Genomic DNA, 8,830 nt, shown 5'->3' with positions numbered 1-8,830 from the left:
TCTTGGAGCAGGTGCTTCTTGAAACGTGTGAAGTGGCCTTTGTGGGGTTTGATGCCGGGAAGCGGGCATCTGCCTCGGCGTCTCTGCTTGTCAGCCCCAGGCTTGCACACTGGCTCGCGGGGCTCGCGGCGCCACGGCCGCGGCCACTCAGGGATGTGAGCGCTGATGTCTGCGAGGCGTGTGGCGGTGACGCGGCGCTCCTGGGCGCACCGTGCCCAGCGCCTCGCTGGAAGTTGCATTCACGGGTGTGGTGCACTTCAGGAAAGAAGAAACTGGTTGGTTGTGGTTGATTTCATTACGGTATTGAAAGTGGACTGGGAGGCTGGTGCTGGCACACGGGGCTAAGCTGGCATCCCATACGGGTACCATTGGGGTCTCAGCTGCTTCACTTCTTTTTTTTTTTTTTTTTTTTTGACAGGCAGAGTGGACAGTGAGAGAGAGAGACAGAGAGAAAGGTCTTCCTTTGCCGTTGGTTCACCCTCCAATGGCCGCCGCGGCCGGCGCGCTGCGGCCGGCGCACCGCGCTGATCCGATGGCAGGAGCCAGGAGCCAGGTGCTTTTCCTGGTCTCCCATGGGGTGCAGGGCCCAAGCACCTGGGCCATCCTCCACTGCACTCCCTGGCCACAGCAGAGGGCTGGCCTGGAAGAGGGGCAACCGGGACAGAATCCGGCGCCCCGACCGGGACTAGAACCCGGTGTGCCGGCGCCGCTAGGCGGAGGATTAGCCTAGTGAGCCGCGGCGCCGGCCTGCTTCACTTCTGATCCAGCTTCCTGCTGATGTGCCTGGAGAAGCAGCAGAAGACGGCACGAGGTCTCGGGCCTCTGCACCAAGTGGGAGGAGTTCCAGGCTCTCGGCTTTGGCCTGGCCCAGCCGTGGCCATTGTAGCTTTTGAGGAGTAAACCACGGATTGTGTGTGTGTGTGTGTGTCTCCCTCTTCCTCTCTAACTCTGCCTCAAAATAAATCTAAAAGGAAAAAAAGTGTTGAGGCCAGCGCTGCTGTGACGTGGGCTGAGCCTCCGCCTGTGGCACCGGCATCCCATACGGGCCCTGGCTCATGTCGGGATGCTCCACTTCTGATCCCGCTCTGTGCTTGTGGCCTGGGAAGGCAGTGGAAGATGGTACAAAGTCTTCAAGAAAAAAGTGGGCTGGGGGCTGGCATCTGAGCTGACACTGAGCCCCTGTTGGCGCCCCGCACCCCGTGTGGGAGGGCCCGAGTGAGGTCCTTGCTCTCCACTTTCAGCCTGCTGCTGGTGTGCGCCCTGGGAGGCAGCGCTGCTTGGGCCCCTGCACCCATGTGGGAGACCCGGAAGAGGCGCCTGGCTCCTGCCTTCAGATCGGCACAGCTCTGGCTGTCATGGCCATTTGGTTGTAGACCAGCAGATGGAAGATCTCCCTCTGTCTCTACCTCTGTAACTCTGTCTTTCAAATAAAATAAATCTTTAAAAAATAAAAAAAAGAGAGAAATCTATGGTATTGTAAACTCAGTGTTGAGGCCTCAGAAATAAAGGAGGAGGATGGGGTGAGCAGTTGGAGGAATGATGGCAGCAAAGTGCCCAGAAATAACGAGAGAGAGAAACCTGCAGAATCAAGAGGCCTGGTGAGCCTCAAGCAGGATCAGAGAAATTCACACCACATCACATCACAGAGTTCTGAAAATTAAAGACAAAAAGCCCACAAGCCTTCAGGCAGCAAGGGAAAACCATCTGAGCAGTTTTCTCTTGAGTTTTCTAAATATGGTTGATGGCCAAGGCGCTGTCTGATGTGTCCTCAGTGTGTGCGGAGGGAATTCTAAATTACCGCACGAGTGAGGGCCAAAGGTGTGGAGAAGCTTCGTACGCCCGTGAGAACTCGGTGCGTGTACGACGGCAGTCATTGGCACATACGGGGCACTTCTGGAGCAGCCACTCCGTGTGAGAATGCACTCAGGCGCTGTAGGTCAGGTGGAATTGAAAGGTCAGGTACCCCTCGGGAAGGCCGGAAGGAGTAAAATGAGATGGAAGGGAGACTTGAGCCTTAACGTTTTACGTGGTGTATTGACTGGGACGATGGAGGTACACTGCTTAAAACGTACTACCTGGGGGCGGCGCTGTGGCGGAGCGGTAAAGCCGCCACCTGCAGCGCCGGCATCCCAGTCTGATCCAGCTCTGCCATGGCCTGGGAACCCAGTAGTGTTTGCGCCCCTGCACCCATGTGGAAGACCCAGGGGAAACACCTGGCTCCTGGCTTCTGATCAGCCCAGCTCTGGCCGTTGTGGCCATCTGGGGGAGTGAGCCAGCGGATGGAAGACCTCTCCGCCTCCCTGTAACTGCCTTTCAAATAAATAAAGAAGGCTTAGATCGCACTGCAGGGTGGGTGTTTGCTGGTAGCTGAGACGCGGGTTTGAGTAGCGGTGTCCTATGTCACAGCTTCCTACTAACGCAGGTCCTGGGGGCAGATGGCAAATTCGGCCCCTTGGCCGCTGCAGGTGTTTGGAGCGGGAACCCATGACCTGACTGCTGTCTGCGGGAGTTCCTTCAAGGAGAATGCCGACGCGACAAGCATCGCTCGTTCCATCACACTTGGCTTTGTCGTGCTTTGCCGGCATCGCTTGCTTTATTTTTCTTTTCCCTGCAAATTGAAGGATTGTGACAACTGTCCAGCATACAGGTGCTGGTTCTCCACCAGCATTTTGGTAATTCTCAGTATTTCAGAAGTCTGGGCTGGCCTTGTGGCTAAGCTGCAACGGCAGCATCCCATATTGGAGCATCAGTGTCCCGGCTGCTCCACTTCGATCCAGCTCCCTGCCGATGCGCCTGGGAAAGCCGTGGAGGACAGCCCACGCGCTTGTGCCTCCGACGTCCACGTGGGAGACCCAGATGGCAACGGCCAGGACCAGCCCGGGCATTGCGGCTGTTCAGGGAATGAACCAGTGGATGGGAAAACTCGCCCTCTGCCTTTCAAATGAATAAAAGTTTCTGTTATTTTTTTATGTTCAGTGACCAGTGGTTAGCGATGTTAACTGTTGTTCAGGCAGCGCGAACCATGCCCATCCAGGACAGCAGATTTGGTAAATGCGTGTGCTGACTCCTCTTTCCCACCTCTGTCTCCGTGGCTCCCTGTCCCCGAGACACAGTACTGGCAGCAGGCCAGGTACTACCCCTTTAATGGCCTTCTAAGTGTTCAGATGCAAGGAAGAGTCTTGTGTCTCAGGTTAAACCAAAAGGTAGAATTGACTGAGCCTAGTGAGGAGGTCCTGAAAGCCGAGATGGGCGAAAAGCCAGGCCCCATGCCAGACTGCCACGTTGTGAATGCTAAGCAGGAGTTCTTGAAGGAAATTAAAAAATGCTGCTTGGGTGGGCTTTGTGGTGCAGTGGGCTGGGCCTCTGCTTGGACGCCTGCTTCCCGTGTCGGCGTGCTGGGTCAAGCCCTGGTTACCTCGCTTCCGATCCAGCTTCTTGCTAACATGTTCTGGGAGGTAACATGATGATTCCGGTGCTTGGGCCCCTGCTGCCCACATGGGAGACCCAGCAGTGCCAGGCTCCTGGCTTACCCTGGCTGCAGGGGGCCATTTGGGAGTGAACCAGTGGAAACACTATATGTGAACTTGGTAAAAAGCAAAAACGCTACTGCAGTGAGGCCATGAATGGTAAGAAACTGCGTTCTAGAGCTGGCACGGAACAACTTTTAAAGGCCTGGATAAATCACGCCGTGCGCAACGTTGCCTTGAGCCGAAGCCTAACCCCAGTAAGCCCTGCCTACCTTCACCTGTCAGGGCTTGGAGAGGCTGCAGGAGGAGGTTTGAAGCGGGCAGAGGGCGGTCCCTGAGGTGGAAGGAAGGCAGCCGTCTCTCTAACAAATGCAGGGCGCAGCAGGTCACCCGGACACGGAACAGAGATCTCGGCTGCACCAGGCCGTGGTTTTACTGGGCGAGATGGGGGAGATGCGTCTAGAACGCAGATTGCTAGCAATCAGTGCCAGCTCACAGCTGGTGGCTAAGAGCCAGTGTTCACTGACCACCGTGAAAACCCCTGGCCCTTTAGTCACCCAGCTCTGCTCTGCCCTGCTCCACGAGTGAACAGCAAAGCCAGGGTGACAGCACATCTGTTTTACAACCTGGTTTGCTGGATATTTTACGCCCACTGTTGAGAACCGCTCAGGAAAAAATGGTTCCTTTGAAAATACTGCTGCTGTGGCCACCCCAAAGCCTGGATGGAGGTGTGCAGTGGAAGTGTTGAGGGCCCAGCATTGCGGTACGGCAGATCATGGCGCCGCTTCTGATCGGCTTCTTGCTGACGCACTTGGGAAGGCAGCAGAGGAGGGTCCAGGTACTTGCACCCCCGCCACTCACATGGGAGACCCAGCTGGCGCTGCTGGCTCCTGGCCAACACCCGCCTGGTGCGGCCATTCGGGGAGTGGGCCATTCGCAGGTGCAAGGCGGAACTCTGTTGCTCTGCCTTTCAGATGGGTGCACGAATCTAAATGCGAAATGCAGTTTTCTTTAATTTTTATTTATTTATTTATTTATGACAAGCAGAGTTAGTGAGAGAGACAGAGAGAAAGGTCTTCCTTTTTCCGTTGGTTCATCCCCCCCCCCCCCAAATGGCCGCTACAGCCAGCATGCTGTGCCAATCCAAAGCCAGGAGCCAGGTGCTCCTTCCTGGTCTCCCCTGGGGTGCAGGGCCCAAGCACTTGGGCCATCCTCCACTGCACTCCTGGGCTACAGCAGAGAGCTGGACCAGACAAGGAGCAACCGGGACAGAATCTGGCGCCCCAACCGGGACTAGAACCCGGGGTGCTGGCACTGCAGGCGGAGGATTAGCCTAGTGAGCCGCGGCGCCGGCTGAAATGCAGTTTTGTAACAGCATCCATCCCGCGGTGCACAGATGAGGAGTCGTTTTACGTCAAAGTCCCCTGGGAGGTGTGTTTCGTAACGCGACGGCCGCCGTATGCAGTGACTCCGCTGGAGGAGACGGAGGCCCTTCTGCAAGGGTCACCATCTAGATGCCTTCGAGAACAGTGATGCATGGGAGAGCAACATGCCAACGCGGACCGGAGCCTGAGGAAGCTGGCTGCAGCCCTCACCAGTGACTTCCGTAAGATACAAGTAACAGCCGGCGCCGCGGCTCACTAGGCTAATCCTCCACCTGCGGCGCCAGCACACTGGGTTCTAGTCCCGGTCGGGGCGCCGGATTCTGTCCTGGTTGCCCCTCTTCCAGTCCAGCTCTCTGCTGTGGCCAGGGAGTGCAGTGGAGGATGGCCCAAGTGCTTGGGCCCTGCACCCCATGGGAGACCAGGAGAAGCACCTGGCTCCTGCCATCGGATCAGCGCAGTGCGCCGGCAGCAGCGCGGTGACCGCGGCGACCGCGGCGTCCATTGGAGGGTGAACCAACGGCAAAGACCTTTCTCTCTCTCTCTCTCTCTCTCTCTCTCACTGTCCACTCTGCCTGTCAAAGAAAAGAAAAGAAAAATAGATACAAGTAACAAGTGCGGTGGAAACAGGGTGAGAACGAGGATGAGACTGAATTGCTTCAACTCATGCTGGAACTTTCCTGGATGCACAAAGCGGTTTATTGAGAAAACTTTTTCGATGCTTATTTTCATCCACTGGAAAGAGACCTTCCACCTGCTGGTCCGCCTGCCAAACGCCCACAATAGCCGGGGCTGGGCCAGGCCAAAACCAGGAGCCTGGAGCTCCATCTGGGTCTCCTGTGTGGGTGGCAGAGACCCAAGTACTTGAGCCATCACCTGCCGGCCGGGGCGCATGTGCACAGGAAGCTGGGTCACAGTGAACTGGCTCTGCATTGTGGGGTGCCGGTGTCTCAAACGTGGCGGCCTAACCCTGCTGCCCCACGGTGCCCCCCAGAGCCCCCCAAGATGAATGTGTCCCCTTCTGCCGCTGCTGCCCCACGGTGCCCCCCAGAGCCCCCCCAAGATGAAAGTGTCCCCTTCTGCTGCTGCTGCCCCACGGTGCCCCCCAGAGCCCCCCAAGATGAAAGTGTCCCCTTCTGCTGCCCCACGGTGCCCCCCAGAGCCCCCCAAGATGAAGGTGTCCCCTTCTGTTCCCCAAGTCACATAGTCGCGGGGCTGGGGCAGGGCCGGTGCGAAGCAGGAGCCGGGAATTCAACCCAGGTCTCCCTCACGAGTGGCAGGAGCCCAGTTCCTTGGGCCTGCACCACTGCCCCCAAGGTACACGTCAGCTGGGAGCTGGAGCTGAGTGGGTCGTGGTATCAACCCAGGCACACGGGTATCTTAACCGCAAGGCCCACCGCCGGCCCCACGGGATGGAGTGATGTCCTGGGAAGGGGGTGGGCATCGTGGCACTGGCCACAGGATGTAGTCTCCCGGACGCCCAGCTGACAGAGCAGGGTCTGCGGGACTCGGCTCCGGCCGTGGGGCAGCTCTGTGGCCAGGAAGGGCGGGTCGGCGCGGCAGACCTCCCTGACCTAGAAAAGGCCAAGACCTCCTCACCCTCGGCGCTATTTTTAAGATAAATACGGTGCATTTCTAGGCAGTACTATCGCACACTTGAGTATAACGTAAGCATAACGTGTGTGGGCTAGGAAGCCGAACTCTGTGTGGCTTTATTGCAAAATTCCCCCCCTTTTTTTTCAAGATTGATTTATTTGAAAGGCAGAGTTGCAGAGAAGCAGGCAGAGAGAGGGGTCTTCCATCCACTGGTTCACTCCCCAGATGGCCGCAACGGCAGGAGCTGTGCCTATCCAAAGCCAGGAGCTTCCTCCAGGTCTCCCACGTGGGTGCAGGAGCCCCAGGACTTGGGCCTTCTTCTGCTGCTTTCCCAGGCCACAGCAGAGAGCTGGATCAGACGTGGAGCAGCCGGGACTCCAACCAGTGCCTATGTGGGATGCCGGCACCACAGGCAGAGGCTTAGCCCGCTATGCCACAGCACTGCCCCGAAGTTCCTCTTACTGAGGGGGCCTGGGTCTGAATTTGAGATTTCCCCAGGTTAGGACAGTGAGTTCTGGGGTGGGCATTCATGTAGACAAGATGCTGCCTGGGAGGCCTGCGCCCTGGACCAGCCTGGGTTCAAGCCCTGCTCTGCCTTCGGTTCCTCCTTCCAGATAATGTGCAGGAAGCCATCACCCAGAGGCCCCTGCCACCAACTTGGGAGACCCGATTGAGTCCCTGGCCCAGCTCTGGCCGTTGTAGGCATTTGGGGGATGAACAGTGGATGGAAGATCTCAGATCAATAAAATTTAGGAAAAAATGGGCTGGCTGTGGTGTAGTAGGTAAAGCTGTGGCCTGCAGCGCTGGCTTCCCTTCTGGGCACCAGTTCAAGTCCCGGCTGCTCCTCTTCGATCCCACTTTCTGCTGGGGTAGCAGTAGAGGATGGTCCAAACTTGCGGGGCAAGTTTGTCCACAGCATGGGCGGCTGGGGCGCGTGGTGGCAGTGCCTGCCTGGTCCTCTTGGGCACAGGGCAGTGGTGAGCGGCACTGGCCTGCCAAGGAGGGAAGTGGGCTCAGGACGGACACTTCTGCAGGGCCAGGGCGGGACGTGCCGCCACACGGGGACATTTGGGTGGATGTGGATGGGCTCAAGGATCTCAAACCCTAGATTCCCACAAGCCCCCTGAGCCAACAGAGGTGGCCCAGCCCTCATTACTGGCTAACAGCCCCCCACAGAGACCACCCGAGCACCAGGCCTGTCCCCGTGCCCTCTGCGTCTACAGCAGAGTCAGGTTTGCCGCGGCCTGGCTGGGGGCTCGTCCCTGCTCTGGGAGGAACGCGGGACTCCCACCCGAGGCTGGGTGTGGGCGGGCCCCTCCTAGGCATGGCATGGCATCCACCAGGGACACCTGGAGCCAGTCCTCACGGGCCTCCGGGTGGCCCCGGAAGTGTGGAAGAGACGCGAGGGTGAGAACCATCTCGGCACGTGTTAAGAAGGGCCGAGGGTTCCGAAAGGCCAGAGAAGCCTGCGCAGGGCCCGCGGGAGGCGGCGCCACCCAGGCGGTAAGGAGCGCCCTGTGGAGGCCCTGGCGCCCAGGCGTGGCCGTGCTCCGAGGTCCTGGACGTGTTGAAGGGGAGGGGTTCGGGTGATGGCAGCGCTGGGGCAGGAGCAGGGTCGCGGGGTTCTGAGGGGATGGCCAATAGCCATGGCGCCCCCAGGGCCCATGGCAGCCGTGGGACGGCTTGGCAGCCGCCATCAGAGCCGCAGCAGGACGCTGCAAGCTGCCCAGGGCGGTCTCGGCCTCTCCCTCGGCCTCCAGGCCGGCCCAGGCCCCTGGGAAGAAACCCGTGAACCCACACGAGTGGCTGCAGAAGTCCCCGAGTCCTTGCCGCAGCACCCACCGCCATTTCAAGAACCCAGGGGCCTCGGGAGACCCTGGACTTCTGTCTGCACTCACTGCCCCTATTTGAAGGGAGGAGGGGAGACAGCTTCCACCCACGAGGCTACCCCCCGCAATGGCCCCGAGGCCGAGGCCAAGAGCCAGGGCACATCCACGTGGGTGGCAGGGACCCGAGCCCTTGGCCATATTCTGTTGCCTGCCTGGCATTAGCAGGGCGCCCAAGTGGGGCAGCCGGGACCCGGCGCTCCTGGGTGGGACAGGCAGAGGCCAGCTGCACATGGCCCGCCCGGGGGTCCTCAGCGGCCGCCCTCCAGTGTCTCATGCCGAAAATCGCGCAGCCACTCTAGATGTCGCTACCTCTCCCACGCCCTATCCCATCTGTCGGCGAATCCTATTGGGATTCTATAGGACGTCCCCCGCCTCGCTGCGACTGCCCCAGGGCGGCCAGGCTCCGCGCCGCTCGGAGCCGCGGTGGAGGTGCCCGCCTGGGTCCGCCGATCCCGCAGGCTGGGGCCGCTCCCAGCCCCGCCCGCTTCAAGTGTCC

The sequence above is a fragment of the Oryctolagus cuniculus genome, chromosome 11, assembly GCF_051225735.1.
Source record: "Oryctolagus cuniculus isolate XC-2025 breed Fujian yellow rabbit chromosome 11, ASM5122573v1, whole genome shotgun sequence".
NCBI classification, from domain to species: Eukaryota; Metazoa; Chordata; class Mammalia; order Lagomorpha; family Leporidae; genus Oryctolagus; species Oryctolagus cuniculus.
This window is presented reverse-complemented; position numbering follows the sequence as displayed.